Genomic DNA, 22,313 nt, shown 5'->3' with positions numbered 1-22,313 from the left:
ATAGCTCCATTGAGCTGCGAGTGTTACTTTCATCTCTTGCAAAATAACTTTCTGCAAGTAGTTTAATTCTTGTCAACAATTGTCGACACGTGCTGTGTTGTACAGGCAGTCGTTGTTTTATGTAGTATGCGGAATGCTCACTTACGATCGCAAGAGAAGAAGAGCTTCGCTACACCTCAAGGGGAAGGTAAATCGTATCGCATGTCAGTGTATGTCAGCTATTTTAATTCTTAGTAATCTATTGAGTAATGAATGTTTCTGCCTGAATTTCCCCTGATGAAAATAGTATTAGTTTTAATTTGCTAACAGGAATCAACCAATCAAACGAAACAAGGAATACAATTGCATTTCTCATGTGGTAAAACAGCTGCAAACATCGATTTTTTTCCCTTCGGGAATAACCATATTACACACGGAGAATACCAGCAGAAGTCTCGACAGGAATGACAAGGAGCACACTGAGAACCCCAACAAAATATTGACAGGAATAACTAGGAACACATGGAGAAAACAACGAACAATTTGCTAAATCAAGCAATCAATCAATTACAAAACTTCTGTCAGCTTGTGAACTTCTCCTTTCTTTAGCATGAATAAAGTTATAAAACAAGCGTTTTTTTGTGATTAACTGAGTATGATTTAGCAAATTGTGCGTTGTTTTCCTTCGTGTGTTCCTGGTTATTTCTGTCAATATTTTGTTGGTGTTCTCCGAGTGGTTCTGGTTATTCCTGGCGAGACTTCTGCTGGTATTCTCCGTGTGTAATCTGACCAACTTTTCATACATCCTCTACACAACACTGTATATTTTTAAGTTATTAATGCATGCCCATTGCAACCCGCATGTCTGAGCCCAGGGTTTTCCCTGTATCTGTGTAGGTCTTACCTTGGCCCAACTGAACAGAGTTTTAAGCTATTTCTAAGATGGAATAGTTACTGGATTCCTTTGGAAACCAGTTAACAAGAAATAGTTTGTATTACTATAAGAAATATATTGTAACTTCATACAACACATTGCTATGGTTATTTTGCGTATATTAAATATGTTTTTTTCGAGATTATACTGAGTATTTATTACGAAAATTGGCACAAAATGTTCTATTTTAATTTATGTTCATTCAAGCATAATTTTTTTTAAACCCTATAACAGACAATCGAATATTCAATAATTGGCCTTTATTTGTTTTATTATGCTTATTTATGTGCGCAGTTATTACTGGAAAGTTATTCAGGGAACAGTTTACAAATAATTTTAACTATTGGAGGTACTGGGATAACTCGATGTATAAATACCCTGCTAAATATCCGAACACAGTATTACTGCCAACACTATTTTGTGGTGATACAGTTGTTTTCATGTAAATGTACAAATTTAAAATGTCTGTAATTTACATGAATATTTCTGTCCCATCTACAAAAAAATAATTTACAGTGTAGTCATTACAAATCACTGCCATGGCTGCCAATCCCCGCACAAGGCACACGATGCATGCGACCCTGCTCTGCATGGCTAATCCCAGCATGACTAGGCGTATAGGCTTCGGCCTGAGACACTAGGTCTATTCCTAATAGATATACTTAGTTTTTGTTAGGTTAGGAAAAATATTACCAAGCATTCTATTGTTAATCGCAAAACGTCGATCACACCATCATTTATGTGGCTCTTAAAAACGTAAAAATCTCAGATGTCTGACATTTCCTTAAACTGTAAGCGGTGGCAATATTACTTTATAGTATATATTCTTCGGCCATATAACTTAATTATTATCACTTTACTTATTCAAAGAACTTTTTTACACTCGTTAAAACAATAAACAAACCTTCAAAAAAATAAATTACTTTACAATATTACTTTATAATATATATTCTTCGGCCATATAACTAAATTATTATCACTTTACTTATTCAAAGAACCTTTTCTACACTCGTTTAAACAATAAACAAACCTTCATGAAATTTAATTTAATACATACATAATCTATTTTCAATGTAATTATATAATTCATTATTTACAATTTAAACTCAAGTTTGATTACCTCCGCTTTCGAAATTCAGGAACAAAAACAAAACTGATAAAACTGCTGATTAGAGAACGTAAAGCTAACATTTTTTTTTTCGTTAAGAGATCATTATGAGGATCAGCGAAGCGAACATAAGGCTTACTTAGTCGCTAATTTAAAAAGCACGCTAATTACGAAGCGCGCGAGGAACGCTAACTAGATGACGTCAATTGATAGCAAAATATCTTCGCGACAAGAATGCTAACTAAAGAAACTGCTGACTGAAAGATTCGGTTTTAAAACAAGGGCAGATAGAAAAAAGGAAGTATTTGTTTGTCATTAAGTTAGAGAGCCTAGTGGATGAAATATCAATATTAACTCAAGTCACTGTCAATTTCACAGTAAAAATACTAGCAAATGTAACTGACAATTTACTGAACAAGAAAATATAAAATAATTTATATGCATGAGTAAAAATTCATCCAACAAACTTTGACTGTCGGTTTATCACCAAATAATTAGTTTAGAACTTACTACTTATCGTTTAAAGTTCTTCCCTAAGGTTGTTATACACCTTTGACGTGGAGCTGAATAACTGTTATATTAAAAATAATAAGAAACTATTTTCGTTTGCACTCTTAGCCTCTGGAAATTGTTTAAATAAATAATAAGAAAAATAATCGCTTAGTTTTAGTACCCTTAACTCCACCATTTTTGAGAAAAACAAGAATTATTAATTAATAACAAAATTACTGCAACGCCTGGCATGTATGCAAAACGCAGAATACCCAGTATGATAGAGTTGCAACAAACAAGGGGCAACGATTGTTAAATGAGGAACAAGCCTATGAAGATTCTATTAATTTTTTTAAAACAACCTTTAATTAATAATAAAACTTAGTTTTGCCATGCAGATTTATAATCCACATTTTGAAGATCGACCTTATATACTGAATCAAAAATATGTATGGAAAATAAGATGTTATCAAAATTATTTCAATCAAATCATTTTACGATAGCAACCAATTTTGCGGCAGTTGTACGTAGAAACATTTTTATTCGAACTACCCAGACACCCAGTCAGCCATCTAAAGTCTTTATTATTTGCGATAAACGAGTTTTCAGCTCTCATTTAAAAGGCGTATACCAGCCTTGTTTGAAATCGTCATTTATCTATACCCGTATTATTATCGTTCTGATCTAGATTATTTTCTGATATTCCCTTCCATGACTTCATTCAGCAAATCCAAACCTTCTTTCACGTCCAATCCCATTGATTTACCTTCTTCGAATCGTCTAAGAAATGTTTCCTAACTCACTGACTCATTAGAAACTTATGATTTAACAATCGATTTATAAGTTTGTACCAAATACTGTTTCCATCACAATAACAATATCCATTAAATATATTCACTTGATAATGTTAAATGATTTTTTAAATTTATATAGTTATGAAATAATATTAAATTCTCTCTTAATACTTTCAAATTATGCAACATGCATGATTTAACTGTCCAATCGTAAACATTACGTATCCGTAATTCAAGCTTGTATTGATAACATGTGCAGCGTATTGCTCACGAAAGCCCTTAGTCTCAGCTACAAAAGTCACCTACATACTTTTTAGATTTTCGCAAACATTATATATATTAAAAACGTCTAAAGAAAATGTTGGTTTTGTAGTAATGTATAAAAAATATCTGTTTTTATTTTGTAACCATTAAATTAACACATTTTGCATATGCCTTAAGTTTAAAAAAAATTCCAAGCAATGTATGTGACAGAAAAATCACTAATGTTAGTGTTATTTTACACCCAAACTTGTTGGTATAGTGTGATACTTGTGCTCAAGTAAAAATAATATCAAGAGTGTACGAGTACAATTGCAATTGTTTGGTGAAATTGTAATAGCATTTGGTATATTTTTACTTCTATTTCGTAAATTAACATATGAATGCATGTATAAATTTACCACAACTGCCACTTAATTTTACCAGAGCATAAATTCATAATTTAACATAAACAATGGACTTGTAAATTTGTACTACTTAGTACTTATTTGTAATTATTGAACAATATGTACTTTAAAGCAATTTGTAATTTCTTCACCTTTGGATGATCAAATGAATACTTCTAACAACTAGCGGAGTACCTACTCCGTGGCCTATTGGTTTACAGTCTAGATTCTTAACCTCTCAGCTATCTATAAACTAATAAATCACGAAGTAGTAGGACTAGTACTTTCATAACGATGGTATATAACAAACTTTAATCTAAAGTAAATTTAATGACATTATTATATATGTATTTTTGCAGATACTCGGTCATTATTAATTTACTAAGGGAAAATTAGTGACACAAGTGTATACATACGTACTACAACTTCAGCGCATTGGTTAAAAAAGTAAGACCCTGATTAATTTAACAATTGTCGTAAATGTATTAAAACATATACATTCAAATGTAAATTTTACAATTTTGTTGTTAAAATTGAAGAAATATATATTCGCGTATTTTAACCAAAGTCTGTAGCACAATTTTAATTTGGTATTTTAGAATTATATTTGTAACATTTCACAGATTGTATTAGTTTTAATGATTTTTTACAGTTTACATCTAAGCAAAGATGTTTCTATAAACATTTATAAATAATCATAGAGAAAGGTTACTAAATTGTGTTTAATCGTACATTGCATTTAGACTATCGATTTCCTTTTTAAAACCTATACATACATACGTATACGTGTTAACTGTGCAGAGATTTAAAAACCTGTGCAAATATTTTTGTGCAAGTATTCTTTAAACCTTCTTCAACTACTTCGGCTGGCACATTTCTATGCATGTTTGACTATTCACAAGAAAATAATACATTAATTGAGGCATACATCTTCATCATCATCATCGTCGAGGTCGTCAGAAACGATGAGGAGACTGTGAGATGAGAATAAAGCACCGAAGGAACGAATTTGTGGGGTTCAAATGGGACTATCCCTAGAAAATCCACCAGCTCGTGGAAACGTCCGCCACGTTTGGCCACTTTTGAAAAATATTATCGGATTCCATCCCATCGAAATTCGGATCACCTTGGTGATGGCGGATGATCAAACGGTTGGAAAATTAATTGGCTGTTATGAATGGGTCGCTACACTGTAAAAACATTTTGTAAATGGAACAGAAATATTTATGTAAAATTTATGTAAAATTACAGATATTTGTAAATGCTATGACAACTTTACCAAATAATTGAAATTGTACTTGTACACTCTTGATATTATTTTTACTTGAACACAAGTATTAAACTATACCAACATGTTTAGGTGTAAAATAACACTAATATTAGTGATTTTTCTGTCACATACATTGCTTGTAATTTTTTTTTTTAAATTTTAGGCATATGTAATTTGTGTTAATTTTATGGTTACAAAATAAAAACAAGTATATTTTATATATCACTATAAAACAACCTTCATTTTCTTTAGACGTTTTGAATTTATATGTGTACATATATAATATTTGCGAAAATTTAAATAGTATGTAGATGACTTCTGAAAACAAATATATCACTACAACATACTGTTCGCTGTAATGCTGTATTCGGATTATATCCGGGCATTTATACTTAGTGTTTTTTTTTTTAGTACCTCCAATAGTTAAATTATTTGTAAACCGTTCACTGAATAGCTTTACAGAATTGACTGCACATATTCATAACCACGGTAGAATAAAATACATTGAAATTGTTGAATATTCGGTTATATTTTCCTTGGTTTAAAAAATTAAGTTTGAATGAAACATCATTTTAAATATAAAATAATGCGCCAGTTTAACAAAGTAACAATATATTTCTAGTATTACAAACTATTTCTTGACAACTGGTTTACGAAGAGAACTTTTTTATAGTTGCAGAACATTTTTTTGTGTATTTTTCAAACGCATAATGTGTGGCTTTTAAAATTTAATTTAATTTTTGTTTGTACATCCCGGGGGATTATAAGCCAGTAGTAGAAAGTTGGCGTTGAAATAATCAAATCTGAGTGCAGCCCGACATTGATATTAATAATACATGTTGTTCATAAAAGAATGTCCCTATTTAAATTATACATTATAACAGTTTAATTTAATAATTTACAACAAATCATACATCAAATTGAAGATAAACTAACCTAGTTTTTTGACAAAAGTTCAATATGTGCACCTTTAGTTTTACGGCACACAGCACTAATTCTCCCCACACTTTGGCTAACAAGTCCGGAGTAATGGAAGCAATAGTCTCTTTAATTCTATGTCTCAATTCTGGCAAATCATTAGGTAGCGGCGGAACGTAGACACGATATTTTACAAAGCCCTAAAGGAAAAAAAATTGTTTGGTGTTATGACACGTGGCCGTGGAGGAGAGCGATAAAGAGCTCTGTCGTCTCGACCATTGCAACCAATCCAAAGAGATTCCAATAGGGAGGGACTACATCCTGTTGCCAAATAAAGATTACAGGTTCACCCCCTACGAATTGGGGAAAGAACCATTCTTTCGCGCTGCAAGCGAGAAGACAACAAAGAAAAATTCGCGCATGCGCTTATCTAAAACTGTTTAAGTAACTTATTTACAGTTAATACTATTAAATGTTATAACTGGGACATTCTTTAATGGACATACTGTATATTGCCGTTGCGATGACGAGCAATCAACTCGTGTGGGACCGGTCCCCGTGCGAACAACACAGAGCAGTTACGCCTGCCGTCGCGCAACATAGCGATATTTACAGCTCTCTGGGGGCTTTTAAAGGGGAACAACATGAACATAAAGACGCCATACTCGTTTAAACAGTTCTTATGCCAAAACAGTTTCTGATGTGTAACATCTAAGTTCTCGGTATACGGCATTTTGAAAGAGTAATTTCGTGTCACCACGGTGCTGCCATCTGTGGTGGATAGCGCAAAACAAAGTTCACAATGATAAACAGGAATTTTATTAAGTATTTACTACTCAATGAACTTTAACAAGATAGGCAATATTTGAATAAAATTCCTTGCAGAAAATCAGGTCCAAAGCTGGAATTTAGTATTTTCCCATGTCTTTTTCGCTTTTATCGGAGCCATTTCACTATAAAGTTTAACCTTTCACTTTGCAAATCGAATGATTCTATAGTCGACGTAGCTGCTCCGGCAACGATTATAGCGGCAGGTGTGGAAACTACGTGTGATTCGCGTCAAGAAATGTAGTTGAAAACACGATTTTCGTATATTTATCTCGCATGGCATTATTTTAAAAGAATTGTACGTTAAATTTCGAGTCTTATTTTCGTATTCTAAGTGTAGTTGCGACATGAGAACACGTAAGTTTACTAGTTTCCGAGCTTAGTTGTTATATATCACTGGCGAGTTCTAAAAGGCTCGCTTCATTTTTTTCCCCTTGTTTTAATGATAAACGCTAATTCCTTACTGATGTGTTGTTAACACATTTGCCTAACATTACGCACTTCATGATGGCATCTTAACGGTTCTTCCCTGCGAGTTCCTTCCAAGCTATTAAACAAACTGCAAGCATTAAACCTTTACACAGCTACGGTTTGTTTTGCTAATCGATTGCTAACTAAAGCAACTTCAGCACCCATTCCCTACACTAATACTCCATTGTGCAACTCTGAGCGCGCGATAAAAAAAACAGCAGCCACATTCGTGTTTCTCCCATAGCTGCTCGGAAACAGCAAACGTGATCCCCCGGGACTTTTCATTCCATAATGCTCTAACCCAGCAGTGGCTGGCTGCAAGTGTGATGGAGATGCCAGCTACGCTGTCAGAGTCACGTAACGTTCACGGACTTTTCAACAAACAAGGCAAATTAAATCAACGAAGGGTTCTCGTAATTATAGATACTGGGATCTTCGTAGAAATTACGTTACATTCCGACTTACGAGTTCTGCGTTCTATTGTGGAGATGAAGAGGGGTGTTTTAGCTGTAGACTTGACTAGTTTTTGGAAGTTTACTTAAATACTTCAAGATGATTCTTGTTAATTAAGTGGACAAATAAGTCAACTCAATCCCCGCAAATTCATGAAGATATAAGTAAATTTATGAAGATCGCTCTCAGATTTTCATCCAGTGTTGTTCATAAATTAATGTGAAAATGTTGAATAGTTTACAATCGGTACACGGTGAACTGAAGTCATGTTACAACTATTTCAGCACTTTGTAATATATATATATATATATATATATATTTGTGTGTGTGTGTAAGTATGTGTGTGTAGTGTGTGTGTAGTTTGTAAGCTTCTGATTGGAACGTTTCGATAGTCACTTGATTTATTTCGTACTAAAAAAGGCGTTTAAAAAAATTGTATAACCTAATATTGCTAATTAAGCAGGGCGTCATCTATCCATAGGTGTGGTTGCTACTTAAGCGCAAATATATGTTATGCCAAGATAAATTTTCAGACTATGTGTTCTAATTACTGACATATTTCAATAGTCATCTGTACAAAAAAAAATTTAATAGAACTTCAATTTAATTAATTAGCGTCATTTCACATTATTAACACGTTTTTATTAGCTTCATACGTATGTATGTTAGTGTGTAACGGAAATATTGAACATGATTTCGGATTAACTCGAAATTTGGCATACTTATCAAGGACCGATGACAAATCAATATTTTAAACAGTTAGACCCGTTATCCTTACTAGGATAATCAGGATTAACGATTTTTTCATTTCCTAAAACTGGTAGGTACTTAGTGTCTTTGCGCCAAGACCATAAAGGGAAACTACCAGGCGCGCCGATCACCTTCTCGGATAAGTTACCGACTTTGAATAAGATTAAATTTTCGGAAAGGGAACTTGAGAACCGACTATCTCATCCAAAGGAGGCAGTAGGCGCTTAAATTGCTTATTTCTCGGATAAGTTAGAGACTTAGAATAAACATCAATTACTTCCGAATGTTATTGAAAATCATTGATTTTCATAGTAGGCTATTGAAAATATTGTGTACTATAGTTCTTAAACACGCTATATCGAATATAATATATTCGATATGGCTTTTTAAAATATTATCAAAATGAAAATCCTCTACTCATATATGTCAATAAAATATTTATAACTATTGACACCAAGCACCCCACGCTTTTTTTTTACAATAAAATACTTTTTTTTCTTATTTGCACTATTCTTAATTAAAATTTATTAAAGTTTATTTTATATATTTTAGTTGGATTTTCTATAAATGCGTGTTTTTTTATTTTTTTAACTGTTATTTATTTTTCATTTTGATTTAACATCTTCTATATATATAAAAATTAAACCCGTTTTCCTTGGTCACGGCATCACGCGTGAACGGCTGGACCGATTTCACTAATTTCTTTTTTGTTGTGTTTGCTATGGTCAGGAGAAGGTTCTTATGAAAGAAAAAATTAAGAAAATTGTGCGGAAAATTAGAAAATTTAAGAATAATGAATTCCTATTTCCCTTGGTCACGCCATCACGCGTAAATGACTGAACCGATTTCACTAATTCTTTTTTTGTTGTGTTTGTTATTGTCACGAGAAGGTTCTTATGAAAGAAAAAATTTAACGGAAAATTAGAAAATTTAAGAATACTGAACCACCATATATAAAATTATTTCCAAACTAACCAAACACTTTGTACAATATAAATATTTTTAAAGTAACCTTATGACGTTTGACATAGAATTGACAGAATGTTTGCTGCAAATATCTTCAAAGAGGATGTAAAGAAACTGTATCGTTTAGGAAATATTTATCAACATTAACGTTTTACTACATATTGTACCGGTACATTCGGTACAGAGCTGCTGGCGCAGGCTATTCTGGCTGTGTACATTCTGCCTAGGCCATTGTCATGCCATAATTCGTTATTACTGTGTTGCAGTTTAAAAATAGAAAAACAAATCAATACATTATGTAAACATTTTCTATGTTTGTTTTTGTGTGATATACTTACTTATAAAGAAGAATACAACCGTTTTCTTTAATTTACAGTTGAATTTTCATTTTGTTTTTTATTTAATTAAATTAGTAAGGTCCTTTTCAGTTATAGTGATACCAGGGAATTATGAATTCATTTTTATATGGAGGATATTATAGATTCCAGTTCAAATTGAATAGGTACTCATACCTAAGATAGGTCAGCTATACAAAATAAAGTAGTGCATCATTGCTACGCTAAGGCGGTACGAAGTTCGCCGGGTCAGCTAGTTAATTATAAAATTAGTTAATATGCTAGCGTAAATTTATACTCCATGGTAATTATTGATTTTAATATTTTGGCTCCATTTCATAAACTAACTTAACTGTACCAATTAGATATAACATAATTAATAATTACAGCCACTATTATTTCACGGATTCATTTCACTCCAGGCTAGACTCAACTCCCCTATATTTAAAAAGAAAAGTTTTGTGTGTGAAATCCAGGTGCGACAAAAGTGAAACTTCTTGCTTATTTAATTATTAGGTATGGGAAACATAATTCTCTTTGGCTGAGGTCACAGATAAAAAAATGTAAGTATGCAAACGCTAAATTACGTTATTGCACAAGTATGCAGGTGTGTAAGCATGCAAGTGTGCAAGCATGCAATTATGCGTCTTTTCTACCTCTCCCCTGCCGTCTCCTCCTCTACGCGGTTCCCCCACCACGTACCTAGCTATTCCCTTCCTGCGATCGGGATTTTCGAAACGCTCGAAAATTGTAGCCCTCTCAGCAAGGAAGTTTCACTTCAACAAGACACTTTAGAGTGCTCATTGTTCGATAGGAAGGTTACATCATTTGGTAGGTTACGCGTGATTGAACAACTACTTTTTCTCCTTGTCTATGGCTGGCTCTGGGTCGTCTAGGCTTCCCTAGACCACTACAGTACAAACATCAACGTGAAGCAGGTGTACCTGTGCTCCAAGTCTACTTTTCTACGCAAGAAATCCGTGAAATAATCATGGCTTTGTTCATCAGTCATTACGCTAGTAATTTAAACCACAAGAAGAACCAAAAAGTCGGACATAGGCTACATTATCTTAAGCCGGATCCAGGTTTCATGTTTTATTACCCCTTTGCATATCAATTTTGTTTTAATTATTTATATTCAACACGTATATTAGGTGCTTCAATATCCAATGTAAGGATTTATTACCAATCAGAATCCAATAAAAAAAAATTCTGTAATATAGTTTTAACGGGTCTCATGCATAGATTTACCTTTCCAATTTCGATAATGCTTAATTTCATTCATTTCAAAGTTCTCGGAACTTTAAATATTATTTAACGCTTAAGGACAGAAACGGACTTTCTCTTATCTTTAATGTGGTACACGCATAGTTTTTGCAAACCGTAATTTGCACAAATGCGTTTCGACTAAAAGCTTTTGGTTTAAATGCGGTTCCCGTTGAATGTTGTTACTTGTTACTTGTTAAGGGGGGAGGTTAGTCACCCAATAAAGGTTTTTTTTATGGATAGCATATTTTAATAATTTAATATTGAAAAACTTTTCCCCCGTTGAAACATGATCACACACTAAGAGATTTTCAAACACAATATCATAGTGTATACTGACAGTATTATTACAGTCATTATTATTCCCAATAATGGAATCAACACAAAACGCCAATAACTTCACAGGGGAAACTATATGTAGCAGTCAGTCCCTATTAACTTCAGGCTTCCATTAAATTATGGACATATTTTAATCCTATCAGTACATTCGTCACCTGAAGTGGACAATTTATATCTCAATGATACATGGATTAACTAAACCTTGAATGTGTGGGTCATGTTGTAGCCCACATTCTAGTAGACATCATTCTTCAGGACTATGAAAAAAATGTTATTTAAATATATATTATAATATGGATTATAATTAGAACTTAATATTAATATGGATTATAATTTGCGTTTAAAATTATTTCTGCATAAAATATCAAAAAAATATGTTCTCTTAGTAAATAACAAAGTTTGACCGAAAGGGTTAAAGAAGCCATATTCCTAAAACTAAACGATACCAGAAATAATAAATAATTTTTACGAAACAAACTGTCAAAACCAATACGCCGTCTTTCTTTTGTTATCTATCCCTCCTCCTTAACATGTTTCGTAAAACTTCATGTTTTGACTGTGTATGTTTTCAAATGCCTGATTTTCGCCTTCGTGAATACGTTCGTAAATGTATTCTTCACTTATCAATCTGATTTGCCGCAGCTCTAGCATACTCGGTGTCGTGCATGTTGGGCTCCTGCCAGGCGTTGCAGTTATGCATTATAAACTTTATACTTAAGAACGGTGGGGTAGAGGGTAGTAAAACAAGGTAAACATTTTTATTTGGGTTGATGAAACATTATACAAACACTCAGTATTTATTTGCAAATGCTGTTTTAATTACTTGCAATAAACCAGTTGTACAACTCCAATTTCAAAGACGTGTACCATAATTCCTATATATGAGTGTGATTACATAATTGTGTGTTGTTTTTTTTCTTAATTACCCTGCCACCAAGATTCGTCGTTCGAATTCAGACTCTTTTTGTGTAAATGCTTGATAGATGACTTAAATCGAGTCTGCGCATTCAAGGTAAGTTTTTTAGGATAAACTTATTAAACCTAAAATTAGCTTGTTTCATTTTCAAGTTATTACTTTTGTATTAAATCCAATTCCTACTGTTTTCTTTATAAGCATCGTTATTTAATTTTCGTGTTTAATTTTTGCGTCTTATGTAGTCTACATTTTATTTTATATTTTAAAATGTCAGCCAATTATCTGTAAATTAGTGAATTCACATATGAATTATCATAACTAAACAAAAAGGAAATAAAATATTGCGTGAAAATTATCGGGAAATCTATACTGCTTCCAGAGATTTCATCACTTTCAAATATTAATAGTGTTGTTTAAAACGTTGTATGCTAGTAATACCTACTAAAGCTGAGAACGATTTTCAATGGAAACTGAATCTTTAACCCCTTCAAAGCAATCAGCAATACGGAGGTTGAAGTTCATCCAAGACCAAGTAACATGAATCCAGCATTTTACTTGATAAATTAATAAAAATTGCAACAGCTATTAGCTAACACAAATTAAAATTGCCTGTTCAACTTTCTATTTATTGCCAGCGCAACACAAAAATATGGCGTGAGAAGCAGTTATGAATATTTTTTTTGGAATTATTACAAAATGGTTTTGTAAAAAAGCATGGTCCGAGTCCTTTCTCCAAATGTTACAATATTAAAGGGGTTGTTTTGCTCAACATTTTTGTATATTTTATATATGTTTAATTTCGATTGTCAACTGTATCACTTACTAATTTTGTATGTCTGGCTATCAATAAAAATAAATAAAATTGAAGTGTTTGTTATTTTCTAATTATTACATATTAAATATATTGTAATTTTAGTAAATTAGAGAGCTACTTAAACCAAAACTAACGTTCAAAATAGTTTTGCCTGTCTGCACTAAATTATCAAGTGCCAATACAGTTGATTTGAAATTCAAGCATGTTTTAGATATTAACCCCGAGATTAGGTAAACCTTTATTTTGTTGTGGTATCTCAAACGGTTCCGAAGATATTCTGATAAATGTATACCAAAATCTAAACGCATGTTTCAATTCTTCTATTTCAAATGTAAAAATAATTTAAAAAATATATGGTTGATTTGTAATTTTGATCAGTGAATCTCATGCAATAACTTGAGCAATTGTATATTTTTTACAAATAAGGTTTGGGTTGTTCCAAGAATTATTTAAGTGTTTTTGTCAACTTGGGTGTAAGTAGGTGAATTTTCAGGTATACATGGCATATTTACGAACTAATTATTCCACTGAAATGTTTGTGCTTGCCCTTCAGTGTAAAACCATAAAATTAGTTTACAGGGAAGCTTTAATGTAACTTTAACTTACGTTTACACAGAAAATAATTTTCTTTGTTTTTACAAAAACAAATCCTTTCGAAACCAGTTGCCAAGATATAGTTTGTAATTCCGAAGTAATTCTAAGTATTTCTTACAAATATTTGCGCATAATTTTATATCTTAATTAATTTTTCATTCAAACATAATTTTTAACCCATAGAAAATGTAATATAATATTTAATAATTTGACTTGATTTGGTTTTATTATGCGTATTAATGTGCGCAAGTAATACTGGAACGCTATTGGGAACTTTTACAAATAATTTTAACTATAAGAGGTACTGGAATAACACAAAGCATACATTTTCGGTTAAGAATCCAAACCCAATATTAACGCAATATTACTGCGAATACTATTTTGTAGTGATACAGTTGTTTTCATATAAATGTAAAAAATTACAAATATCTGTAATTTTACATTATAAATTTATGTTCCATTTATAAAAAAAAATGTAGTGTAACAGAGAGACTGGATACTGGATAATCGAAAAATTATTTCCATTAGGAAGATGTGTATTTGTATAATGTACATAAGGTATATAAGATAGCATATTTGAAACGCAAGGGGTGCCCCACGTGCATGCGATACATGGTTATAATTTTATATCTGTAACGGTTTAATCAACGTTAGCAAAGAAATCCACCCGTTATACCGATATTCTCCAGTTTTGGTTTTAAATATTGCTATATCTTACGGAAACAGAACAAAGTGCAATTCAAGACCGCGCCGTTTATTTTTTGTGAAAACATCGGGATAAAATCATAACAAGTGTTTCGCATTAATATATAATTTAATTTTGAATATATTTAATACAATCACGCGCCTGCTCCTAAACTGTTACGATAACGTCACTCGCGAAAACAAATACTACGTGACAAACACAGACATGAGCTATCCGTTGTGGCCTCAGCCATTCTTGGCGCATTATTAGTCTCGTAGTTACTAGCGATTCAAACCTTTCGGTGTTTTGTCACACAATAAAGTTCGACCGACTATTACCGTAAAGAGCAAATAGGCTTTTTCAATTCAAAAATAATAGCTCAAATAATTAAGTTTTTTTAAGAACGTTTATAAGTCGTGATGTTTTTCCAACTCATTCAGAATTACTCAGTTTGTAAGTACGTACAATACACAAGAAGCAAACAGGTGTCACAGGGATTGAATAAACACAAAGAGAATTCTGCAAAAAAAATTAAAAAATACTATAGAATGATTAAATAATAAATGAAAACTGGGACAAGAATATCTGAGAACATCTGTTAAACACAATGAGGAAAATACAGAAGAACACAGTTTACGTAATTCTCTGTGGGTTTTATTTCATGGAATGATAAGAGAAATGCCGCCATGGTTTTCTCAAGTATATCTGTTTATAACGACTGATTTGACAGTCTTGGACGAAGGGCGATGAGATGCCAATGGAGCACTGGCGGTACACGGGAGTAGCTACCTCGAAAAAACCTACCGGCAAAAAATTCCTGTTTCAACCCCGCTACAAATCGAACTCTTCATCGCCTTCACAGGCCCACTTATTCTGGTGTGTATGTGTGTCAGTGAGGCGGCAAGATAAGCGCGACGCTCGCTGGTGCTTCTAGCGCGGTATCGCCTCTAAGCGCAAAGCTCTGAACAGGCGCGCATACGACTACAAATTCGAGCGACAACCATAATATAAGATGGGGAAGAAATAAGGATAAAGGCTCTTGGGTGCTTTCGAGGATTTTTCCCGGGCGTTTCGGGTATAAAAATAATTCAAAAAATACACGTTTTAGTCCTTTTCACTCTCCTAAAAATTCAGTATAAAAACGACATACGGAAACAGAACTACTCATGTGCCCCCCCAGAACATTCTTAAATACTTTTCGTTAACATACCGCACTCTAATATCTTGAGCATATTTTTAATCACGTGGTTTCTGCTGAAGTTCTGCACACTGTATGTGTGCCCAGGTAGGCCGGGCTCTTAAGGTGGATTAGACCCGCCATCTTGATCTTGGGTTTTTCCGTTTTTGCTATAATTCTAAATTTGAGCTATTTATCCCGATTTTTTTTTTTGGTACCTCAAGGTATACATCATATCTCCCAGAACTTCTATATCTTATTGCAAATACGTATTTACGAACAGGCCGTAGTGTGTAAGCACCGCGAGTAAATAACGTATTGTTATCACTCGGGCGACTACAACTATCATGATACACCAGTTCATAAGTATTGACTTCAACAAGTATCCAAATCTTATATATCGACCCAAAAAAATTTAGCACGAAAGCTTTATTGCAAGCAGTGTCAGAATACTTGAAATTGCAATATGGCAAGATCTAATCCCCCTTAATTGCATTATTTTATAAAGAATATTTTACCAAAATGACTTAATTTTGATAGAGCTAACACACAATTTGCATTTGACGAATGTGTTTGACTGTGTGAAAAGGTCGTGACTAAGACGAATACAAGTACACCCCATGCCTCGCCCTGGCGCGCCTCCAACTGCGTCAGAGGTCAGCGCTCGACCCCTGAGGCCCACGAGGGGTGGGGGAGCAGGTGAGAAACACAGGTCGTAGGCCTACCGAACCTGCTTTCAGTGTAACTTATGAGATTGCACTATATCATATATGTTACAACAACTTTTCTTCTGCTAAATGAAGATATTTTAAAAATATAAAGCTTTTTAATGTAAGGCTTACATGCGCGAAATTTACTTTTTAAATTATTATATGATCGCACATGCATATCCCACCCAGCAGGCAAATGTTCCAGAGTTAATAAACGTAACATTAATGTCTGAACCTATTGTTTCTGCAACGCTACAGAAGTGCGATTTAAACTTTCGTGCCGTATAGGATATGGTCTGTATTTACTAACGAGTAAGGACAGTAAACATTCACGTTTCCAATTACCTCCAGGATAGGCTCCACAGTCCTACAGACAACTGGGCAAAAGTCCCTTGTTCATTGAAACATTTCTAGCGTGGTATGCCTGTGATTTAGTACTTAATAAGGGGGCTTCTAATTATTTTAGAGTTTTTCACACTAATTATGGGCCAATCATCGAAATAGGTTAAATATAAAACTGTTTGAATTCTAGCCAAATACGAAATAAATTCGTGAATTTTTGCATTCTCTACTAAGGATATATCATCTCACTTCAACAACTATCCCTGGTTTTCGCTGTTCCATCTTTCATGTTAGAATATATATTATTTTTAAAAAAATATCAACAAAACTACATAACACTTTGAATCTAAGACTTTTTACAGAACTTAACTTTGAAATTATAAATTATTGGCCTTGATTAAGCTGTATTTATAGTTATTACAATTTTTTGTATCTCTCACGTTTACCTAATGTTAATAAAATTCAGATACAAATTATCCACGGCAATCTAATATATTATAAACATACACAAACATTTTCTACACAATGCTTAATTTGAAAAACAAAACAAAAAAAAAATACTGGCATTGTTTTGCAACTAAGCTATTGCTAATTTCCGTGTGTTTTCGGGGTTTCAAAAACATTTTTAATTCCCTGAGTTTTCCTTGTTTGATTTATTTGTACTGTCTGCAGGAACTTTAGATATTTAACTAAATAAATTCACGTTACGCGCATGAGCGTACGCATAATTTCATTTCGGGGGAGGGGGGGAAGTAGAATAGAATAACTATACCTGTAGTTTGATTTCAAATGCTTGCCTTTTGTTGATGGGAATGATAAGATTTATAGATATTTTAGGCTTTCGGGGAGAAGGGGGGATACATCCCCCTTCCCCTCTTGCGGGCGCTTCCGTTACACGTCGTAACGCGTGTATTATTCGTGTCATGTCCGGGCAGCGGGCAAGCCACCTCTAACACAGTAGAGTAGTAGAGTAGTAGAGCAGTAGAGCAGTAGAGTATGAGGAATAGGGGAGGGGTGACAAGCCGGTTACGCCCACGCCCGCCGACTCCCGGCGAGCGAGCGCTGCAGTGTTGCCAACTTCGCGGAATTCTCCCGCTAGCTTCTTTACGAGGTTTAAAGCGTTGCTTAGCGATAATTGCTCACTTAGTGACTGTCTGATTAGAGGATTTTTTTGCGAGGAGATGACACTAATGATAGTATTTAAAAAAAATGCAACATAAAAAACAAATATATCCTTACTGACATTCATGTCATATCGCTTAATGTTTAGTTATAAATTTAACATAGCAAATGCAAAACCATTATTTTATCATCAACTGAGACACCAGTAAAGTCATTTACAATATACATATAGGTTTGTATCTGCATTTATAAGAATAAACTTTATTCAATAAATGCAATAAGTTTTAGTAGCGTTTTTGATGGAATCACATTCACGAATTTTCACCTTAGCACAGGGGCGTACGACGTAACCCCTCCCCCACTACATTTTCGTCATTCTGTTTACGAATAAGAAAATTCAAGTATTTTACACGGGCTCGTGCATAGGCCCACGACATGAGGGACTCGAGGTGCTAAAGGTCCCGACCACCCCTTTGAGAACTTACACTGGCTAAGTGACTTTTACTGAGAGATAAATATTAGTTGTCTGCACCCGAGCGCACCTCCCCGCGTGTTACCGAGGAGACTTGGCAACGCCGCCCCGTGGCGCGACGGCTGAGGCTAGTTTACGATTGGCTGCTTAGGCGCTAGACCTTTCCGGGGCCCGGGGCTATTTAATTTTTTGGAGATCCTCCCCCGGAAAATTTGAAAAAAAAATAACCTAACCTGGAACTTAAATTTCGACGATGGTTTTGCTAATTTATCTTAGAATTTTTTTACATTCTTTCCTGATAAATTATCCATGGATCAGTTATATAAATGCCTGAGATAAAAATTTCCGGTATAATCACATCATTATACGTGATAATAAAATCTTTAAAAATCGTGAATTGAAATAGGTAGCGACCAGCACATTAAGTTACAAGATAATAATAATTTAATTTTCGTCTTTTTCCCATTAACGTCTATATGTTTAACAGAACACTAGACAAACACAAATAAATAAATATTGAAAGGTGTGGCGCGTGGCCCGGGCGAACGCCCGCTTGCCTGGAGCCGCCCTGGATAGCGACAATCATACACCGTTACACTCGTACAGTCACACTTGAAGGAGAGGACTGATCCTTACTGTTTATTCCTAAGGCTCGCTCTCACCCGCAATGTTCAAATATACCTCGACACCGCTCTTTCTCTTCATGTTTCGCTCAAGTATCTCAACAGATATATATTTTTTTTTAATTCTAACAGCGGTAAAACCAAAATCACTCAAGTGTTCTTAAGCGCCCCGTCTACCTGGACACGCACGCAGTGGGCTGGGCTTCAGAAGGAAACACGCGATTTAAAAACTTCCCAAGATACTTTGTTCCCGTATTTTGTTTTGAAACTGTATTTTTAGGAGAGTGAAAATGTCTTAAGCACGTGTTTTCAGAATGCCATTTAGACGAGAATCTCCTGGTAACGATCTTTGAAAGTACTCAAAGGTATTGCATTACACTTTATCTTCATTTCTATGTTTACCGCTGAGATCTCAAGACTGCGCGTCAGTCCACAGCCTTGCGATTAGTGGCAGTACCGCGTTAAAAAAAAAACACCAGCGAGCGTTGCACTCATCATCCCGCCTCACTAACCCTAATAGACCCCTGACTAGGCGGGCCGCATAATTAGTATTAACGACCAGATAAATAAATAACCAACCCGGCGCGTGAGACGAGATCGCACCTCACCTTGTTTTTCTGTGAGCGGCGGCGGGGGCTTGTTGCTGTGCTCGCAGGCGAGTCCCCGGCGAGACGCACGCGCGCGCGAGGAGCAGGTCTGCCAACCGCCTCCGGTCCCTGCACGCGGCGCCCGCACGTGCTGTCGCCAACCTTCCCGCGCGCGCAGCAGCCTCGCCCGTGCCGACTGAACCAACTGCCGCCCGCGCGACGCGTGTGGCCTGCGGGGCTGGAACTGTCGCGCGTGGAGGGGGAGGGGGAGCCCCCGATCCGTCCCGAACATGTCCGAAGCTCGCCGCTCGCTCGTGCAGCTTCGCGTTCGGGATAAAAAAAAAAATATTTTTTTTTTTTCCACGAGAACTTGTGAAATGACACGTAAACTCACGATTTTAGAATATATTTTCAAAGTATACATTGGGCATAAACCCAACCCATATTTCCATATTTGTTGAAATCACCTACCCTGGAAACCTACCCTCGTGAAATAATTTTCACGAGAATTGTATTTATTTAACACACGTAACTTAACCTACCTTTTACTTTTACAACTACCAGATGCTTGAACGCATCGGGTATGTTGCCTCGTCGGTGTCGTATTACGGTACGGAACCAGCTCGAAACTATGGTACAACTGCACGATGTTCTGAGACGCAGCATTCCAGCCAGAAAAGTGTCGAGAGTGGTGGCCCCTCCAGAAAATTGAGGGAAAAAGTAATTAATTAAAAAATAGATACCACGCGGCACTTAAGTTCACAAATTAAAAATGTATCAATTTTAAAAATCTATACTAACAGTAAAACTGTTCAAGGTGGGAAAAAAATCTGTCTAGCGACTGAAATATTGAAAATAACTATTGGTAATTGCTATTAACATTATTTAGAAATTAAAAATATAGTATTTAAAATTTTGTGTCTGTTTGATCCGGCATTAATCGAAAACTACTTGACGGATTTGGTTACAACTTTTTAATTAGAAGGTATTTGACTAACCTGAACACTAGGCTATACAGTACATAATGTTACGAGTGTACTAGAGGCAGGGCCACGAGGCAGGCCAGTGGGACTGCTAGCCTACCGACCCGTTAGCTCTCGAGGGAGGGGCGCGGTCCATTAGCGCGAACTCCTAAAGGGTTTGAAACAGCGCCTCGCTACCCCCCTCCTCCCTGGCTTATCTCTTCCTAAGCGCTTTTTCATCGTACTCTCCATCCCTCTGAAGGATTCCGCGGGCTCCCAGAGCCCACCGCGTAGAGTGGAGTAACTAGGATGCCATTGTTCTGGGAACTTCGGGTGTCAATTCGACCCTTATGTCACGACTCTTCAAAGGGGTGCTAGGTCATTCCATAAGGAGGCTAAGGGGTATAAGAACGGCGATGCCAACTCCCAAAGCAGTGAAGGGTAAAGGACAAGTGACCCCTTGGTGAGCGAATGTAGACGGCTCGTGTGTAGAGACGGTTGCATCGGGACTGTGTTGTGTGCGGCGGACGAGTGAGCAGTGTGAGGCAGTGTGAGGCAGTGTGAGGCAGTGTGAGGCAGTGTGAGGCAGTGTGAGGCAGTGTGAGGCAGTGTGAGGCAGTGTGTTGGGACGGAGGTGTGCCGTGAGAGACGAGCAGTAGGGATAGCCACTGTCGAACTGAGCTCCAGTGGGGAGAGAAAACAGTGGATTGAATGAAAGAGAGATTAATTTTTGGACAGACATTTGCAGTGTTATAATTTAATTAGTATTGTAAATTTTATTTAATAAATAAAACGGTATTTAATTAGTTGGGATATCTTTTCGAACCTGTTTTCCCACTCGTAACAATAATAACAGAATTTCACAACAAATGAGTTGAAAAGAGATTAAAAATGGTTTTAAAATAATAATAATACATCCGAAGCTAAAACAAGCATATCGGGTAACAACAATAAATGTATCAAAAATGCAAACTAATTTTGAAATTTTGTGAATTTATACCCCTAAGGCTAGTCGTTGGTGTCGTGGGAGGAGGGGGTAAAATGGGTAAGTTTTATTTTAAGAAGAAAAATGCCTACTTCCGAATTTTCCAGAACTACATAGAGGTAAGACACTAAGGATGAACAACGTGCATATAGAATTACTTATTGTATTTTTTTTCTCGATCTCCGAAGCAGGTAAGAAACTGAGCACAAATAATTTTATAATAAGTTATGTGGTGTGTTTTTTACAATTTTTCAAAATTCAACTATACTTGGGTTATTAAGTTTGTAAGTTAGATTTTACATTTAAAGCAAATTAATCTGGACGTAAATAATTGAGGACGGATAATGTACACAATTATTTACGTAGCTTTTTTTTTTACATTTTTATGAGTTTGCTCCAAGGAGGTATGAAAAGGGTTAGTTAGTTTCAGTAATAAATCATATGTTAAAGAAAATCAAGCAGGTGATAAGAAAATAAACACGCATAACCTACAAAATGAGTTTCATAGCGTGTTGTTACCATTTTACGATAGTCTAACACAAAGGTGGTGAAAAGGCGTACAGTTTTGCTTTATTATTTAAATCATATAACCTAAGAAAATCAAGCGAGATGTGAAGCTCGGTTTATAGGGTATGTATAAAGAATCTTTGTACTATTTTTCCAATTTCAGAATTCCTACGCTAAATAGGTAGAAATGGTATAAATATGATGTAATTATGATAAAATTACCTATATTTACCAATAGAATCAAAATTATTTTCAAAAAAATGTTTT

The 22,313-nt window shown here is 34.9% G+C and overlaps 1 protein-coding gene across 1 annotated transcript in view; it reads right to left on the bottom strand.

Moving 5' to 3' along the window:
• LOC134527531 (protein artichoke) overlaps positions 1 to 19,784 on the bottom strand; it is a 398,285-nt gene extending 378,501 nt beyond the window's left edge. The window contains exon 1 of the mRNA XM_063360286.1: positions 19,614 to 19,784. The gene's annotated coding sequence lies outside the window, so the exon portion shown is untranslated. The remainder of the gene's footprint in view (positions 1 to 19,613) is intronic.
• Positions 19,785 to 22,313: the final 2,529 nt, after the last annotated feature.

Source organism: Bacillus rossius, chromosome 1 (genome assembly GCF_032445375.1).
Source record: "Bacillus rossius redtenbacheri isolate Brsri chromosome 1, Brsri_v3, whole genome shotgun sequence".
Taxonomy (NCBI): Eukaryota; Metazoa; Arthropoda; class Insecta; order Phasmatodea; family Bacillidae; genus Bacillus; species Bacillus rossius.
Note: the sequence above shows the minus strand (reverse complement) of the source record. Positions and strands in the feature narration are given on the sequence as shown.